Below are 18773 nucleotides of genomic sequence, written 5' to 3' on the forward strand. Positions count from 1 at the left end.
ACAACACAGGAGGCTCTTGGTCTATGGACCTGGAGAAACCAGAGTCCATGTGGAGGCTTCTCTCTTAGCTTCCCTACCACCGCCTGCAGCCCCCACCAGCACAGGAAGTCACCATGTGCAACAGCTGTAGGACAGCTGGTGGGATGAGGGCATTCTCCAGGCCCTCAATGTCCCCTATTTCTGGGGCCTGGCAGGGGCACCTGCCTGTATATGGACCAGTGAGAACAATGCTACCAATGTGACAAGGAAGAATACCCATTGCTGTGCAGTGTTTTTGAAGACAAGCCTGTGGAAGTCCCTGAAAACAAACAAACAATCCCCCCCCCCCCCCTTTTTTTTTTTTTGTAATAATGTGCTTAAGTCAGATTCATCATAAAGGATATTAAAGAACAGAGTAGCTGAGTTTCATAGTGTGAATTATGAAAAGAACCTGCCCTGTGCAAAGCATAGGGTCACATTTGATGATTCACTAGGCTTTTTCTTGACTATTAGTTGAATGCTTTATGTCCAAAATGTGATCCACATAAAATTGGTGCAGTCTGATGGAGAACGTCTTCTAGCTCTCAGTGTCCAACAGCTACAGGAAGAAACGTTCCCTTCTATGTCAGCAGAAAAAAGCCACATAGTCTCAGGGCAATGTTATGGGAACTCCATGCCTTGACATCACTGCTATACATAGTGAGAACAAATTCCCGTTTCGCCCAATGTCCTGGAGGAGGGCAGGTGCAGCATATACCTTCTCTTACAACTTTCCACCTTCTGTTGGATACTCATGGACACTTCCTGAGCTGGAAGCTACGTCTGTTGCATTTTCAGTGAATTATTTAATTCCTCCTTGAGGCTATTTCTGCTTTTGACCACCATGAAGTCTTCCAGCAAAAATTCTACAGCGTAATTGTACATTCTTTGCAAAAATATTTCCTTTCACTTCTTTAAAATCTGCTTTTGGTAATTTCATTGGATACCTCCTAGGTCTGGGGCTGTGAGAAGCTATATGTATTTGTTCTCTATTGACCTTCCCCATGATGTTGAGGATCTGATAAAATTCTGATTTGATAAGAGTCTCCTACATCCTTTTCAGCCACTTCTTTGCCAGATTGAAGGGTCCTAACGTGTTAGTCTATTTTTGTACAGAAGCTGTTCTCTGGCTTTGTTCAACGTCAGTTCCTTCCTCTGACCCTTTCTCGCTCCGTTATTTCCTTTCTGGGATGCACTGAGCAGAAATGTATACATCACGAAAGTGCACAATGGATTCAGACAGCAGCATAGTTTCAATTTTGTTCTCTATTTCTTTCCCAGCAACCACTCACATTACATTTAATCATGGTTATGTGAACTTTGAGTTGATGTTTTCGAGGAATTAGCCATATTCTTCCCAGTAACTCATTCCTGAATGGTAATCACTAGTTCAGGGCTTACCATATTGTAGGGAGACTACAGGCTATTTTTCTCTATGTGCATTATTTTGCACTGTTTGGCACTGAAATTCAGCTCTTATTTTATTTGTCAGACATTGGGTTTTGTGGTTTATTTATTTATTTATTTAAACTGCTGCAACCAGTTCTGGTTTGATTACCCTGATTAATTTTGTACCACTAATAAATTTTGTCATCTCACTCATCACACACTCACAGTCCCCAGATCATTTCTTAATAAATGAGTAGATCTATTGGACAGGCCTCTCTGGGACTGCCATAGGATGCTTCTTTCATTATGATAACAGATTATTTATCTCTGTTTCTTTCCTTCATTTCCCACCTCCTTCATAATGAAAAACAATGCAAGCAATTAATTTAACCTTTCTGCTATGACCTGTCTCTCTTGAGTATGCTTTTTATGCAGTGATCATCTATCAGCCACACCACCTCTCTGGCAAACCTCCTTCCCCTAATGTTTCTGAAGAGCTTTTATTGTTACCTTTTATGTCTCTAGCAAGTTGTTGCTCAAAACCCTTTTTGGCCTGCCATACAATTCTTTTCCATGCAATTTGTCACGTTCAGGAATCTATTTCCTCTCTTGAACATGACTTGGGCTTTTCAAGAAATGCTTTTTAACTCTGACTTTACTGTGTAGCTGCACAAACTTTTTTTAACTCTGCTTTGTTTGTCAGTGTATGTTTATTCCAGGCTTGCAATATGGAGTTTTAAAACTGTTATTTTACACTTCTAACTGCTCCTTGTAATTTCTTCCTAAGCAGCTTCTTCATTTTTGATGTACTTGTCATTTTTAAGGTCATATGAGCAACACTTACATCTTGAAGTAGGTCCTGGGCATTTCAGAATCAGACTGAGAGCTGCTTTACTGTGTCTGGACTTGATGATTTTAGCTCTGCCAGTTAGTTATTTATGATAGTCAAATATTATTTTAGATGTCATGCCTCAAGTGAGATATAGAGGTAGCCTACGCAGCATGTCTTCACATTGCAGAGCTCCACCAGTCAGCATCATTCCAGCAAAATCCGAGTGACAGCTGCATCCATATCCCCACCCAAATGGGGATCCCCATTCTTTGACTTCTGACCATTGTAAAAATATTGAAGGCAACAGCTCTGAACAGTGCTCTACACTTCTCCTGACTTTGTATGGTGCTGATAAATCAGCAACAAAAGTAGCTGGTTTCCCCTTCCCCAAACCAGCTGGCAGCAATTCCAGCTGCCAGTTGTAGATTGCTTATAGTGCCTCCAGTCTGCAGAAGATGGAGCCATGAGGCAGAACTTGGAGTTCAGCCCTTTGCACTATTTGTGTATACCACTTTGACCCGAGGCAAGCTCTATTATGTTCCTTTGTTTCTAAGCCACATCTCCAGAAAGCAATAAAATATTCATTGGTAGAATGCACCATATTGAATGAAGTTATATTGTTAACATCAACTTTTCTACGGACAATTAAAAAACCCTTTCATTTTGAAAACACTGCTACACTGCAGTGGCAGTGGTCATATTAGAGGCAGCAGGACTATTCAGGCAGGCTTAAATTAAGTAATAATTGAAATGTTTGAAAGAAAATGAGTATGGTTGTCAGGGTCAGACTTAAATATGTTTTGCTAACATCTTGCAGAAAAAAAATGATAAAAATTACAGTGCTGTGTGAGAGATGACTGGGTTCTATTTCAAAGTAAATAAGTAGAGCAGGGAATAGAGAGGGAGAACACACAGGAGCACAGTGAATAATATGTATAACCAAATGAAAGATTTTGCACAGTGGTACAGTATGAGGTACAACTTCAGAATATAAAAACAGAAAATATCTAGTTCACAAAAAAAAAAAACAAACACCCACAGGAATGTTTAACAGAACATTCAACTACAATATACAACCCATGCATTTTAGAACATATTTTTAACATATGTAATTTGGGGAAATGAAGCACCTTTTGATAAATAACATCTTAAAGTGCTGCTGCACAATAATGTAAATATTGAAAAAGTAGTTCTGCAGAACTTAGCTAGAGTAGCTAGCAAAGTCCCAATGCAGAAGAACATAACTTCAATAAAATAGCTTGAATCAATGGCACACGAACACATGTTGAGGTTAAGCAAATGTACAGGTGTTTCCATAAATCCTCACACTTGCTTTCTTGAGCCAGGGCAAAGCTTTGTGCATGGATCTAGAGTACAAGGACAGTCCTTTCTGCTTTGCTGCTGATGTCAGCAGGAACAGCAGTTGCTCCATAATGTAACATTCACAGCATAGAACTCTTACTACAGCATAGAACAACCTCCAGAGGAGCGTTAGTCAAGATGCTAGGAAAAGGGTTTTGCTTTTCAACATGTGAAGCACAGTTCTACCATGTTTCTGAATGCTGGGCTCAAACTTTATTGTTATTAGAGTTCCAAGGACACTAATAGCTATAAGCAGCCTCACCTGGATTCTACCCATGGTCTTGCAGCCTATTTAAGCTCAGCCTCAGGCCTTCAGGCCCTGTATGAGTTGTGCTGGAGACGTGTCTGTGGCTGGCTGGTTTCTGCCTGCTGGAAGGCTCTCAGACCTGTTGTAGGTAACTATTCTTCAACCCTGTCTCCTAGAAGGCTCCCAGGCCCACCCTGCAGCTCTGTTTCCAGGCTTCTGACTGAGCTTCAGGGGTGGACCTTGGTCCTAGTTTCTCACCTTATCTAATGTTGTTCCTTGATCCTGTTACTAATGCTCATCTCTGCTCATCATGTTCAGGTCCTGTGGTTGGTGATCCAGAACCCCTGGCTTCTGGTTGTTTTCTCCCATCACATAGCCAATCCAGCTCTGCCACTCCCTGAGAAATCCATTTTTGACCAAATGTTCCATCACTGAATCTCTCCTGCTAACTTGGTTCATGTATAAATAGTAGTGGTGTGGATTGGGGTTGAATGCGGCTTTGTGGCTATAACTGAAGCTGTGGATATTGGGAGTAATATGTGAAAATGTGGTTCAAAAAGCATCATTAGCTAGATGGATGAGCATATTTGTGTGCTAAAGTAACTACTGAGTACCATCCAACTAAGCCTGGACATCTCCTATATGCCAAGGTCTTGATTTGTATAGCCTGTTGATAGTGACTGAAGCTCTGAGTTTGAACTAGCTATTTGCTGTTCTACTTTCATTGGACTTCCAGTGTTGCCATCCTAATAAATACCTACTAAAGCTCTGCTTAGATCCTGTGGTAATAATTTCCAAGTTCTGCCAACAAAATCCTCTTCAATTTTGTTGTCTTCTTGCCTTTTTTTCCCCCCTCTCCATACCCTGGCAAAACTCTTTCCTGTTTTTCTTTCATTACATGGCAAATGCACAATATGAACAGGAGGTCATGTACTCCAAATCCTCGTTTTATAATTTTTCTGACGTTGCCAGTTGCTTTTTCTAAAGACTATGAATAATGTGCAAACTCCTTGTTCAGTAACAGTTATAATTAGATGCTTTCTAAATTTCCAAGAGCTTTGAAGTTCTTAGCACACTCCTTTCCTAATATCCTGTGGCTCCATGTTTATGCTAATAAACTGAGTTGCATCCAATTGACCCTAGAACTGCTGCCCTGCAGCAGGTTTGGAGCTTAGCATACAAAGGCAAAAAGGAATCGTTGGAATGTAAGATCCAATGTGAGTATCCCACAATGTCTGGATTTATAGAGAAATAATATTTCTGGGAAATCTTGCCAGACTGATCTCCCTGGGCAAGATTTTGCACCCAGTGTACTTCAAGATGCATTGCTGTGGAAACCACTGCCAGATGATGATGTCAGGCAAGAAAGGCTCTCCCCTCCCTGTAGATGCTTCTGCAGTGTAGTTTTCTTGTGGCTATTGCCATTTCCATGCAGCAAGTAATTTCTTCTGGGGAACTCCACAGGGAGCTTTCCTTGTGCAGATGTTTTCCTAGGAGAGCATTCAGCATCAGCCCAGGTACAGAGGAAGAAATAAGAAGTCTGTGTTTCAGATCTGTGTGGAGAGAGAAACATGGGTAGGTGGACAGGAAAAATATGATGTGCTGCCCATGAAAAGTACAAGTGAGTGAACTCTCAAATGGATGAGGGTGAAAGAAGTATAGGGAAGGAAAAAAATATCTCAGCTACATTAAGACAAAGCTGACAGCTATTTTCCTCTGCCAAAATGGTACCTTCTGGTTTTAGTTTGAAAATGTAGTTTTGGATCAGCTGACAGTTCTTGAATTTGGTGAATTCAGACTGAGGGAAATAGTTCACTTTTCAGTAGATTATTTCAGTTTGCATGGGAATTTCTCCAGCGAGTGGAGTGAGGAGCTGAGTAACCCACAGCTCTGGGGTGGGAGCAAACAAGCCAGCAAGGCCTGCTGGAGACAGCAGAATCAGCTGCAAACCCAAGCAGGGCCCAGCTTCACGCTGCAGTATGGGTCCTGTCCATGACCGCTTTCTCCTGCCCCCTGGGCAGGCTGGATGCCTTGTGATTCTTGACCGTGTGAAGGCTGCGATGTGCAGTCCCTTGGGTCACGGATCTGCGCCAGCTCTGCTGATCCAATAGTGAGTCAGAAGGTGGGCTGTGCTGCCTAAAGGCATCTCTCTGTTCATTTTGAAAGGTCTTGAGCCAAGGACTCTTGTTTCCTGCTGGAGTTGCCTTGAAGCTTGTCATGTCTCTGGGTGGATTTTCCTTAGGTTTTCCTGCTGCTGCTTTGCACTGTATAAATATTTGAATATTGATTGCACGTGAAGAATAACAGTCTGCCTGCTTTTTCCTGGTAGGACAAGATGTATGGGCTCTACTCTGTCCTGTTGACTATTTAAGTATTTCTCATCATGTGAGCTAGGAAAAGACTAGCTCCTGGTTTCTGATAGTTTAGGCCTTGCACTTTGCTGTTCTGCAAGTGGCCAACTGAGCTCTTAGGCATGGGTCTCCCACCTCCCATGGGAGCGGCTGAACTGGACAGGGCTTGGAGCTGAACAGAATGCGGCAACCACCTCCTCCCTGCAGCGAGCAGTGGTGTCTGGTGAACTTAGCTGTTCTTGTCAAATGTTCTTGGCCTTTATCAAGTGCCAGAAAATGAAGTGTTTTTTACATTAGTCACAATCTTTTGTCAGGTTTGCTTTTTCTTCATTGGCTTAGAGCCGCACATGAATTTGGGACTGGAGTAAGCTGAACTTTAACTTTAGGTTCTGCCACTGAAAAATCATTTGCATGACCCTATGTTGTCATTGATGCTTGGATGGACTGAAGATGGCAAAGGCTGGGGGAGCTTTCCCTCTACCATTGCACAATAAGGCACACGAGCTGCAGGTTGTGCATTTCAGCAGCAGACACACAGTGTTTATTCCAGCCATGGATTTGCCTTTACAGAGGCTATTGCCCAGCCTGAATGCTGCCTGGAAGTGCCTAATAAGGGAGCACTTATTCCTGAGCAGAGAGGTATGCCCGTGGTGGTGTACTTCTATCCCTGCCAGAAGCAGAACTCCAGGTTATGACCGGCCTTCTCAATGCTCTAGGTGCCAAGTGCACTTCTTCAACCTGTTATCCAAGTTAGAGAGAGGGTGGCATAGGCATTAAGAAAAATCCTTACATCAAAGTCTGTGGAAGCCCTGATAGTCACCTTGGATGCTATTGAACACCTGATGAATAAACGTGCTCTATGTATGCAAGGGGCAGTGAAGTATCTCCCTCCCCTCCCATAGGCACTCTTCCAGTCCACTCTTGTGGAGAGTGAGGCCCTTTCCTCTGCCTACTCCCATGAAATGTGCCTTTACTGGAGAGAAAAAATGAGATGTGAAGAAAATGTGGAGATCCAGATGTCTCAGCAGCAGAGGTGCAGTCCAAACTCTGTCCTTCATGGCTTGTAATGAGGAGCCTTGGAGTGAGTGAAAGCCCTGACCCCCAGCCAGCCATTGTACCTGCTCTCACCTATTTCTCAAAGAGGTGAAGTCTGGAGCAGCTGCTGATTTTCATTTTCAGCCTTAGGTTTGGAGCTATTAATAAGCCTGGAAAATAACCACATGTTCTCTGAATTATGTAACAGATGTTAAATTCCCCAAGATGAAGAGGTGTCAGCCTGATGGAAGAAGTGATGTGAGGGCCTTTCTTTTTCCTTTGAGCTGGGTTTCTTCTCTTATTAGTGAAATTGGCTACCTGCCGGTGGAGGTAAAATGAAGTTAGTGTCACTCCACTGGTTCTGACCCAACCCCACTGCTACCCTTCCCCCTTCACTTTGCCCCCATATTTATGCATTTCTTGCCTTTCTCCAGCATCAGATTGTGAAGATCATGCCATCCAAAATGAAGTCCCATTGAAAGAATGTGTTGTGATGAAGAGCTGTTGAGTGAGTCACTGTGATCGTGTTGGCAAAGCGGGCTGTGAAGCAGGCCAGACCCTTACGTTTGGCATGAGAGAGTGAAAAGCAAAAGAGGAAAGTAAACTTAGGGCCAGGAGCACTGCAGCGCTTGGCCAGCCAGCTGGGCTGGGTTGCAAACGCTTTCCTACTTAACCATTTCGGTGACACAGCCCCGAAGTACTGTGAGAGTACTGAGCTTAAGGCGCATGGACAGGATGTGACCTGTGCAAGGAATTAAAAAGGGTTTCACTTCTTTACTTTAAAAAAACAAAAAAAAATAAAAAAAAATTCTCTTCCTGGTTGTTTTTGACCCTACAAAACCATAAAAACTTAGGAGGAATTTAACCTGGTAGGGATCCTTAGTACCTCTAGTCCAACCCCTGCCCAGGGTTGTGCAGGGCCTTCTCCTACCTGAGGATGGAGATCCCACGGCCTCTCGGAGTCCTGCCCCAAAGCAGCACTACCTGCTGAGTGATTTCATTATTTCTGGTGTGACTTCACTTGCTTCCGCTTGTTCCTGTTGCTCCTTGCTCTTCCCCTTCACACACAACATACTCCACTTGGATCATACTGACTCACCATGGGGCTTGCTCCCACGTGCTGTTGTCTCTTCAGTCCTGGAGGACCCAGCACAGGCTCTGACTGGTGGTACTGAGGTGAGGGGAGACCTCTTTCCTTGTCACAGGGGATGGCTGCGAAATGCTAAGGGAAACTTCCATAGCCTGGAGGTTTGTGCCCACCTATGTTTGTACACACAGTCCATCTCATGAGTATATATATATATATATATTAGAAATTTGCTTAATTAACACTTAATTCAAACCAGTAAAAATTTTAAAGCAGCTTAAAATAGTTTTCTTCTTTTAGATGACATTTTTACTATTCATTGCCACATTTATGGCTAGCATTGGTTACTCATTTCTAACCTAAAATGAGCAGGAAAGCGTGAAGTTAGTTTCACTGCAGTATCCTTTCTGCATGCAAGCGAAAGGGGGGTTGGCAGAAGACTGCCATTGCCAGGGCTACCACTCATGTCCCCAGTCTCCTAGACTGAGCACTCGCAGCTCTGCATGGGGAAAGGTCCTCAGCAGCCCCCGCTGCTGTTTAACCAGACCCGAATGGCCCTTTTCCTAGGATCCCTGTTCTGTGCTTCTTGGTGCCTTCTATAAAGATGGAGGGAAGCTGTCACCAGCTCCGTGTAATACAGCTGAGCAGTCCCTTGGGTTAGACACTTATAAATGTGGATTGAAGACATTGGCCCCAAGGGTACCACATTTTCTGTGGGTGTAGATACACAGAGAGACTAATAAATCAGCCTCTGTGCTAATAGAGATGCCTGCGCTCTTGACTGTGACCCCGCTGGCTGCTCTCTCCGAGGGGTGGCTTTGCTCAGACGTTTATTTCTGAGATCTGCTGTAGCGTTTCCTGTCATCCACCCACTGTCATGACAACTACAAGTGTTCATTGCAACACAACGTGCCCTTTCCTCCTGGGGATGCTTCTGGGGAAACGGAGCTCGAGTCAGAACAGGCTCGCAGGGGAAAATCCTGCTGGAGGTGTGAGCCACGTCCTTTTACCACTGATGTTAGCGTGATCAGAAATGTGTGTAGAGAGTAGCCCTCCTGAATCCCTCCCTCATTTTTCATGTCCTGTACCAGGGAGTGGAAGAAATTGCTGAAAGTGAGTTCCTGCTAGGTGTGAAATTCAGCAGGGCTGTGAATGCTGTGGGGAGTTCTCAGACATCAAGGAAGGTCTAATCGGACAGCCTGGCACAAGCCCAGCTCCCCCAAGGGAAGAACTGGCCAGCTTTGATTGTTGGCCACTTTAAGGGGGTAAGAAGGAAGACACAGAGACTGGGGGACCCAATTTTGAACGGCTTCACTATTTCTCCAGGGTTCCCCTTAGCTTGTCCTTGAGGAGCAGTTGACAGCTTTGCACTCTGTATTATTCACTGCTTGTTACTGATTAATGGGCTTTAATGTCATTACTTATTTCATTATCAACTCAATCTGGAAGACCAGCCATTATCTAGGAAAAAAAAAAAAAAAAAAAAAACAAAACACCAAAACCACAATTTCTTTCTGACATTAAGTGCTTAGCTAGCAGGGTAAAGTGCAAGGTTCATGTTTAAGAACAAGACACTATTAGCAGGAAAACTTGCAGTGAAAGCTGTCTGTAAAGCTGCGTTATCCAGACATAGAGTGGAGTCCAGCTATCACAGGACATGTTGCAAAAACAGTGATAAATGAGGTAGTCCAAAAAATATAAGGACTGAAATGAGAGCCCAGGTGGAGTCTCAGGGTCAGTGATAGCAGTTCTAGTAGTGGTAATCATACACCTTGGAGGTCTGGTCTGGGGTCAGGCCTCAAGTGTGTGAGGTGTAATGCAATTTCAGAAAAAATGGTGAATAATTTCTTGCCTCAAAGCACTTAAAAACCAAATAGAAGGAGAGCAAGGCCAGCAACAGATGGGCAGGGGAGAACAGAGGTAAGGGTGGCTGGCATGAAGAGGGGACATTGCATTGCGCCAGCGTTTTGGGCCATTAGGGATGGGGGTTTGGGAAGGGTAAAGGTAGGTGTGCGCATCACTTTGGGACACTGCTCCAAGTGCAAGGTTCAGTACAGGAAAAGGAATAAAGTGCTTTGTTCAGAAGTGTAACAGGCCTGGTAGCGGCTGACATTTCAGGGTGACTGACAGTATGGGTTAGTGTCCCATCGGGGAATTGGAGATGGCAGCTCACTAAGCTGCAAGCATGGAGGGTCCTGGCAGTGGACCCCCATTTATACTGGGTGCAGAAGGGAAGGGGGATCCACGGTGAGGTATGCCCATGGTGGTGGGGAATGGGCTTCAAGGATGTCTCTCAGATGGCAAGGCAGCTGAGCACAGCCTGCAAGGATGGACAGGGGAGGCTTGGTGGCACAATGCGGGAGGTGTTGGTCTTAGAGGGTTGCGCATCTCAGCCGGCGGAGGTGTTTGTGGAAGGTGGATGCCCTTCCCGAGGGCTCGGAGACTGGGGGCACCTGATGCAGGTGGGCACCCTGCAGAGATACCAGCACGGTTTTCAGCTCCTCCTCTCACAGGGGTGCTCGTGCCCCCCTCCCTGCAATGCAGAAGCACTGGTCTCACCCAGCTCGCTCTTAGGAGCACCTGGGTGGACTGGCAGCAGGGCGTGGTTGTGCCCAGAGATGCATGTGGATGCTGCAGGTCTGCTCACAACTACTGGGCTGCAGCTGTAGTCAGCCCTGGATTTTTCATTTGATCCGTCCTAACTCTGCATTGCAAAACATATGAGCAAATTGCTGCTGCCCCCTGGAAGGAGCAGGGCTGTGTCCCAAAGCATACTATTCCCATGGTGTTTAACATTCTCTGCAAAACCAGCTTTTATTTAGAACTGAACATCTGTTCCAGATGTGGTTATTCACTGCCTGTGTCACTGCGCTCCTGCCATTGTTGTCCTGCTCCACAGTGAAAGGCTGGCATGAATTATTGAAAGATTGAATTTAAATAAATGATAAACTGGTACAATGCGTGCAGTAAGTTTCTGTCAACTCCTTACAGAGTCGCACTGCTGGCTTCGCTCTCCCCATGATGAGCTCGGGCACCTCCGTGAACCTGCCGCCGCGTCTGCCTGATGGGGCTGATCGAAGAGCGTGGAGAGGGGCAGCCCAAGCATGAAGGTGGCCGAGGGGACGAGTCACCCGGGGAGACAGAGGAGCTGCAGCAGAGGAGCAGGCAACCAGAGTTTCCTTCCTGGCAAGTGGCTTTCTCATCTCAAACCGTTCCTTGCAACAGGGGCGGGAGGACGGGGAGGGAGGGATGCTGCTCCCGAGGGTGGGCAGCAGGAACAGCACTGGGGACAGGCAGTGGGTGCACATGTCGGGAATCTGATGGTGTAAATGGTCCTTGGCCAAAATCTTAGAGTAAATCCTCATCCTGCATCTTTGTGGGACTGTGCTGAAAGCAAATGTGTCCAGAGCACCTATGTGTGCATGATGTGTGGGTGACGGATGCTCTGGGATCAAGCCCATGCAGGATCTGTACCAGCCAAGCCCTCCATTTCTGTTGGCTCTCAGCTGGGAAATCCAAATGGATTTTTGGAAGCTTGGTAATCTTGGAAATTGATTTCCCTCTCCCCCCCCCCCTTCCCCCCCCCCCTTCACCATTTTGAAAAATGGCTTGACTCACAGTTGCAGGAGGCTGTGGGGATTCACAGCAGACCATCTGTTTCAGCCGTTAGCAGTCATTAATTTTTTTTTCATATTTTTTGCTGCTTTTGAGATACTTGGGGGAAAAAATATGTTCTTGATGGCATTGGAGGACTTCAAAGTCACTTATATTTTTTTTTCCTCAGAGAAACAATATACAGTGGATGCAGTTGTTATGAAAGAATTACATTTTTATTGGGTTTTCTAAATGGGAATTTCTGTCTCTTGTGGACAAGCAGGAGAACATGGTGTCCTGTTTATCTCCTTTCCGCCATACTTCACCTAATACCTGCCTTGTTTCTCTATTACAATACATCCACTAAGGAGGTGGTTTTTTGTTGTTGTTGTTGTTTTTTCCCCTCTTCTGGTTAAACTCTAATACAGAAAGGTTTTCTTGTACAAAATATACCAAGATGTATTTTTAAGCCGCTGTATTTCTGGATTCTGCATTGCCGATTAAATCAACCTTATTGTCTCCAGTTATTCTACCCAGAAACTGGAAAATTACTTAACTCCTTGACAGGTGTTCACAGCTGATGGCTCAGATTTGTGGATCGAGTACCAGGGCATATGGCATGACAAATAATAGAACAAACTAATTGTATTGACACTGTCCACCCTGCAGCCTATGCACATTTATCCTTGTGCCTTGTTCTTACTGAGCAAAAGCCAATTCCCTGAGCCAGCTTCTTTGGAGATGTTTCTCCCAAGACACAGACCGATGAGTTTGGGTCACTGGGGCTTGAGCAAAGTGAGTTTGTGCTGTTTTGCAAGGAGCTGTGAAATGGCAAAGGCTGATCTTGCACATGCACTGTGTGGACACCTGCAATGGGGAGATGGTGGCAGCTCCTCCAGAGGATGCTGAGTGCTGGCTTCATCTGGACATGAAGCTGGAGCCTGATAACGAGTAGAGCAGAGAGCTCTGTGTTGGGCACACAGTTAGGCTGGTTTGGGCTGTGCATATCTAAAAGGAAGAGCTGGGTGGGTGACATTGGGCTACAGCCACAATAATGTCTGGGACAGAAGACACGGCAGTGGCCTGGATATAAACATACTCTGAAGTCTTGGATGGTCGGAGACTGTGGAACAGAACCTGGGTATTTCAGACCTCTCTGTGACGCTCGGGAGAGGTGACAGCCAAAGCGCCGTGGAATATTTCCAGCCCTCCATTAGGGCTGCAGCTTTCAGCAATATTACAAATGTGTCCTGGAAAAGGCTCCTTTGCACTGGCCAGAGAGCTGCCGCTGTTTCTGGGCTCAGGAGCTCATCCTGCACTCGGCAGCTGGCATGAGTTGAGCACAGCGTGCAGCGGCTGCGGAGCCAGCTGGCACCTGGGGACACCGCAGGGGGACGGTGGCTGGTCCTGTCCCATGCCCTGCTGCCTGCGCTAGGGTGGCATGTGCTGGTAAAATCCAAGCATCTCCATAGTGCAAGACAGAGGGTCTGTGGGATGTGTCCATTGAGCTCAGCATTGAGTCTACAGCATGCATTTTGGAGTATGGTCTGGACACACGCAAATGGCCTGCATGCAGAGGAGCAGGAGGTGTCCCTGCCTGCACAGGCATGTCCCTCGCTCTCATTCTGAGCAAGGCGCCTGCCCTGGGAGACGTGAGGGCAGTGAGCGCACTGCAGCGCTGGCCGGAGGTGGAGGAATGTGCATCTGGAGGCTTGGGGATGTTTGGTGCTGGCGTGGTTTTTGTTTGGAGGTCTTTTCCGTGTTGATTGACATAATTAATATATATATATTTTTTTTTAAAAGGCAGACAGGATTCAGATTTTTTTTTTTTTTTTTTTAAATGAAATGCCTCACTTTTAGGGCTGCAGAACTAATTTTCATTTTGAATTTTTTTCTAATTTAATTTTAAAGTTCCTTAAAAAAAAAAATAAATTCCAAATTGCAATGTGAAAAGAGGTATTGGCTTTTGTAAACAAACCGAAGCAAACTCAAATTTTGAAAGGTCAGTTTTCTGGAGAAAAAAAAAAAAAAATGAATTTTTAAAGCAAAGATAGATATATAGTTTTATTTTTTTTATTTATTTTTTTATTTATTATTATTTTTTTTGTCCCCCATGGCATCTAAACTACTCTTCATGCTTTTGGCCTAGCATGGAGAAATCTGGGGTAGTGCTGCACTGGGGCATGTTCTCCCCCTTTAACTTACAGAGGCTTTCTGGAGCATGGCAGGAGATTTTCAGATCTGATGACAAGGGTAGAAGATAACTAGTGCTCCCAGAGCCCACATTTATTCTTCAACCCCCTACATGTGTCTGCATATGCTTGTGGCCATCCTCCTCCCTCCATCAGGTCAGACCTTGGTGTGCCCAAAAATCACTGCCCAGCTTCCGAATCAGATGCAAAAGAAAGAAGAGGAAGGAAATCTCTTTCCACCAGGAAGTGTGCCTATTAACACCCCAGATACAAAAATCTCAACGGAGCTTTTCCCCTCCAAACCAGCTAAAATGTCTCTCACTGATGGGAAGTCTAAAAATAAGTGAGTTCTCCGCAAACAGTTTAAAGATGTTGAAAATGAAAAGCAACAAAGGATGTAGAACGTATGAGTCACTAAATTACAGGGCTATCTTTCTAAGAGCAAAACAAAACAACAAAAAAAAAAGCCCTCCCTGCTGAAATTCATTGTGAGTTTTCTGGGTTTGGTTTGGGGCTGTTTGCCTTGCAGTGCTGGCGCAGAGAGTCAACTTATTTTTGTGGGCTAGCAAAGGACTTGAAGCCTTCCCCATTTTCATTACACAGTGTGCCAGAGCTCTGTGTAAATAAGGAGCATAAAACCAGCCTGCTCAGTGAACAGGAGGTGCTTTTCTCTCACACATGGGCATTGCTGCAGGTCTGGGAGCCGTGCCCCTTGCAGGAGCTCACAGGATGTCAGGCTTGCAGGGAAGAGCTTGCGCGTGCACCAGCAGATTCTTTTGGCCTCGGCGTAGCTGCTGCTGTTTGGACTCTCGGTTGGGAGCAAGCAGATTTTTGTGGGTGTAATCGCATTTGTCTGTAGCTTCAGTTTGTTGAGATAATGTAGTATAAGGAATTGTTTTTTTTTTTTTTTTTTTTTTTTTTTGGTCTTTTTGAAGGTGTTTTTTTGTGATGAGCTCCACCAGGGTGGCAAAACTGAAGTTTTTTTAGTATTTGCAGATGAGCTTGAATCAAAATCTTGGTGTCTGAGACAGCAGGAGAGGGATGGACTTTTGCCAAACCTATTCCTACATCTGATGTTTGCAGCCAGCCCCAGTCTCTCTAATAGGCTGAAATGAAGCCTTGGATTCAAGCAGATGGTGGGGCTGGAGATGTGACTCTGCCAGCGCTGCTGCGGCCCAGACCTGCTGTCAGTGCATGCAATACTGTCTCCGGTGCTTCAAGAGGCTTTAGGCTGCCCTTTCTACCCATCATGATCAGTGCCTTTGTCCATCCTCTTCCTCTGCAGCAGGATGGGGTGCAGGTGAGCCCAGCACCGCGGGGCAGCAAGATGCTGCTTCCCTGAGCCCCTGCAGTGTTCAGCTGGCTTGTCTCCAACAAAGATCCCATTGATCAGTACGAGTGAGCCTAAATAACCCGTCGATCAACACATGCGAGCCCAAATAACCCATCGATCAATGCATCAGTTGTGTGTGTTGGCAGGTGCGTGGAGGCTGTGCACAGCAGTCCTTGAGCAGAGCTTGCTCAGCAATGATTTAATCTAGATATTTAGTTCTGAAATGTGCTAATTAAACTTCAGGATAAACCACCCAGTGCAAAAGCACAATGAATAAGAAGTAAAAATAAAAGTTTCTCCTGGAATAATTAACCATCATTAAAACATGAAAATCCAGACTAGGGAGCAATTGTATGCCTTCCACAAAGCGTTTAATCAGAAATAATGTGATGAAATTAAGCAATACAAAAAAATTAGGCTAAAAGTTGAGAAACTAATCCCACTTGTGAGAGCCATTAGACCATGCAGTGCTCTTGAACCCTCTCCAGGGAGCGGCTGAATGTGCATTTCTTGGGACATCTGCAGTTGGAGTGGACCAAACTCCCCCCAGTACTGTTGGCAGTAATTACAGGCCTCCTCACTTCAGTGGCCATCACAGACCTTCTGTAGTTTTTATTTCAGTGGATCACTCCTGACTGAGCACAACTACTTAATTTCAATAGAGGACTTTCTCTAAGGGACCTCTAAGTTTGACCCTACAGACTTTACATCTAGGTAACGTATGGGATATTTTTAAGGCACATGCCTCTACTCAAATCATTCACTGGCTTGCCCTGCCTCCTCTTGGACACCACGTTTATTGCTGCCATATTTATTGCCAGCTCACCATTCAGCCACTGCTTTCCTTCGTCTAAAAAGACACTGAAACTGAAATTAAGACCTTGTGGTGCCTCATGGCTGTGGGTTTGCTGAACATCTCCCTGCGAGCTGGGAGGTACCTAACTGTAATCGGTCTGACTGGTGTACGGCAGCTTGAAAGCAAATTACATCAAGTGATAATCCACTTGTTATTAGAGCGACGGCTCGGCGCTGACACTGACAACCACCACCGGTCCCCAACAGGCAGCCAAGCAGGTCTCTGACAACAACCTGCCCTGCCTCACATAGTTTTTCAGTGCTTTGCTTTGTCACATTAGTATTATATTGTCTCTTGCCATATCATTTCCAGAAGCGCAATGCGGACATCGGGGCGCTGATTTCCAAGGCAGCTGTCACCTTCTGGAGCGCGCTCCCTCCTCTTGCCACCCCTGTTGGTACCGAGGACAGGTTCTTAAAAATGAGGGTCTGGCAGGATCAGCTCTGAGTTCTCACGGAGAAGAAGAGAAAAGGGCCAGAGGCTGGTTTTATTTACACAGGCACGAGTTTGGAGTTATTGTGGATATGTTTAGGGATTAATGAGAGCTTGGTCCTTTAACAATTTTTAATAATAAATACATAACCTTAATGGATTTTCCAGCTACTGTATTCAGCTGTGAAGCTTGGAACCTTTTTGGCTAATGTCTTCCAGAGTTGAAGGAAAGGAAATTAGCTGAAGGCAGGGAATAACGTGCTGCAAGTCAGTGGGTTTTACCCTGCTTTACTCACGTATGCAACCCAGGTGAAGCTCGGAAAGTCACTTGTGAAAGTTGCTTTGTGGATCGGGGAAAAAAAGAAAGAAGTAAAAGGATGCAAAGAGGTTGATCCAGGTCTCACCCTGATGAAACATTCAGCTTCCCCTGACAATGCTGAGAGCCAGCTTGCAGAATCAGTGTCCTCACTAGACACAAAAATGCTTCATCAAAGTGGTAAAATTGCAGGATGTAGCCAGGCCTGCACACCCCAATGATTGTCAGGGACTTGGACCATTGCTAAATTCCTGCACCTCCATCCAGGCCCTGGACAGGGCAAGCAGGCAGCAGGACATAGAAATCCTGTGGCTGGGCATTGCAGCTGACGTGACAAAGGAGTGGTTTGATAATCAATGGAGATGGGATTTCTAGTACATACAGACCAGCTAAAAAAATAATCCCTCTGCCTGGTTCCTGAGCTGGTGACCACGTCCCTTCTGATGGTAAAATCCCAATATGGGAAATGCGGTGGCCACAAGGCTGAAAGGAAGGAGGTGGGGACGATTTTAAATCAGAAAAGGAAAGCATATGCATGATGTGAATTAAATGCCTTTAACCTGTAAAACTGACACTTACTGTGAAGGCCCTTGTCTTCGCTCAGTGCTCACCTGGTTGTGGGAGTGTTGCTGTAGGTGCTGGAGGGCTCTCCAGGCTGTTTCCTGGGTCCAACAAAGGCAGTTTTAGTTGACTCGTGTACTTGGCTCCCATTGAAGATTCTTCTGCAGTTAACTGATTTCACCATCGGAATATCCCGCGGTGTATTTATCTTCAATTGTCTTTAGCTGAATTTCACCCCACTTGAAGTACCCTGGCCTGGCTTTCCCTGGACTTGCTTTTTGGTGGATTTGTTCATACCAGGCAGAGATCCCCAGGCCATGTGCTTATTGTGTGCCCAGAAGGGGCTGCCTGCGTTGGTGACCCGCAGCTCCCTGCTCTGCTCCTCAGCACCAAACAGAGGGGCAGGCAGGCTGGCTGGGCTGGAGCACAGGGTGCACGCACCCTTGTGCACACAGGAGCACTGGGGCCATGTGCATATGTGGTTTCTTCTCCTCCATTGCTGCTTCATTGACTCATAGACTGGTTTGGGTTGGGAGGGACCTTAAAGACCAGCCAGTTCCAAGCCCCGGTTGTGGGCAGGGCCCCCTGCCCCCAGCCCAAGCTGCCTCCAGCCCCATCCAGCCTGGCTTTGGGCAATTCAGGGACGGGGCACCCACAGCTCCTCTGGGCAACCTGTTCCAGTGCCCCCCTACATCCTAGTCCTAAAAACAGACCAGGCAGCAGCATACACCCACCGACCCTCGAAGCCCACTAGTGAAGGAGTCCAGCCCCACATCAGTGATTCCCCGGGGGCCCTTAACCCCGCTAACCCCGGGAAGCAACGCGGGGGCTGGAGCCAGCCGCTGCCCACCCCCCTCCGCTGCCAGGGGGTGGGCAGCGAGGCGGAGGAGCGGCGAGGAAGGGGTTAGCGGGGGCCTGCCGCAAGGTGGGCCGCGGCGGAGGGTGGGCCCCGGGCGGGCGCAGCGCCGCCGCCCTGCCCGGGGGCTGCCGGCGGGGCTCGGCGGGGCCATGGGGCGCTGAGCCGCAGAGCGCTGCTCCGCTCCGCTCCTCGGGCGGCGTTATCCGCCGCCTTCAATACACAGGGTGCGGTGTGGGTTGTTGGTTTTTTTTTTTTTTTTTTTTTTTTGGCCTTTCCCCCCCCCTTTTTCCTTTGCTGTTCCCCCCCTTT

General features: G+C 46.2%; 2 long non-coding RNA genes across 2 annotated transcripts in view; one reads left to right on the plus strand and one right to left on the minus strand.

The window, feature by feature from the left end:
* Positions 1-11502, plus strand: part of LOC118158115 — a 43900-nt gene extending 32398 nt beyond the window's left edge. Inside the window, exon 5 of the long non-coding RNA XR_004746790.1 lies at positions 11313-11502. This is a non-coding gene — a long non-coding RNA (uncharacterized LOC118158115). The remainder of the gene's footprint in view (positions 1-11312) is intronic.
* A 4290-nt stretch (positions 11503-15792) lies between these two features.
* Positions 15793-18086, minus strand: LOC118158118. The gene is made up of 2 exons (XR_004746793.1): positions 17656-18086; positions 15793-16687 (listed from the first exon to the last, which is right to left on the minus strand). It is a non-coding gene; the product is annotated as an uncharacterized LOC118158118 (long non-coding RNA).
* Positions 18087-18773: the final 687 nt, after the last annotated feature.

The sequence above is a fragment of the Oxyura jamaicensis genome (assembly GCF_011077185.1).
Source record: "Oxyura jamaicensis isolate SHBP4307 breed ruddy duck chromosome 19 unlocalized genomic scaffold, BPBGC_Ojam_1.0 oxy19_random_OJ106421, whole genome shotgun sequence".
Classification (NCBI taxonomy): domain Eukaryota; kingdom Metazoa; phylum Chordata; class Aves; order Anseriformes; family Anatidae; genus Oxyura; species Oxyura jamaicensis.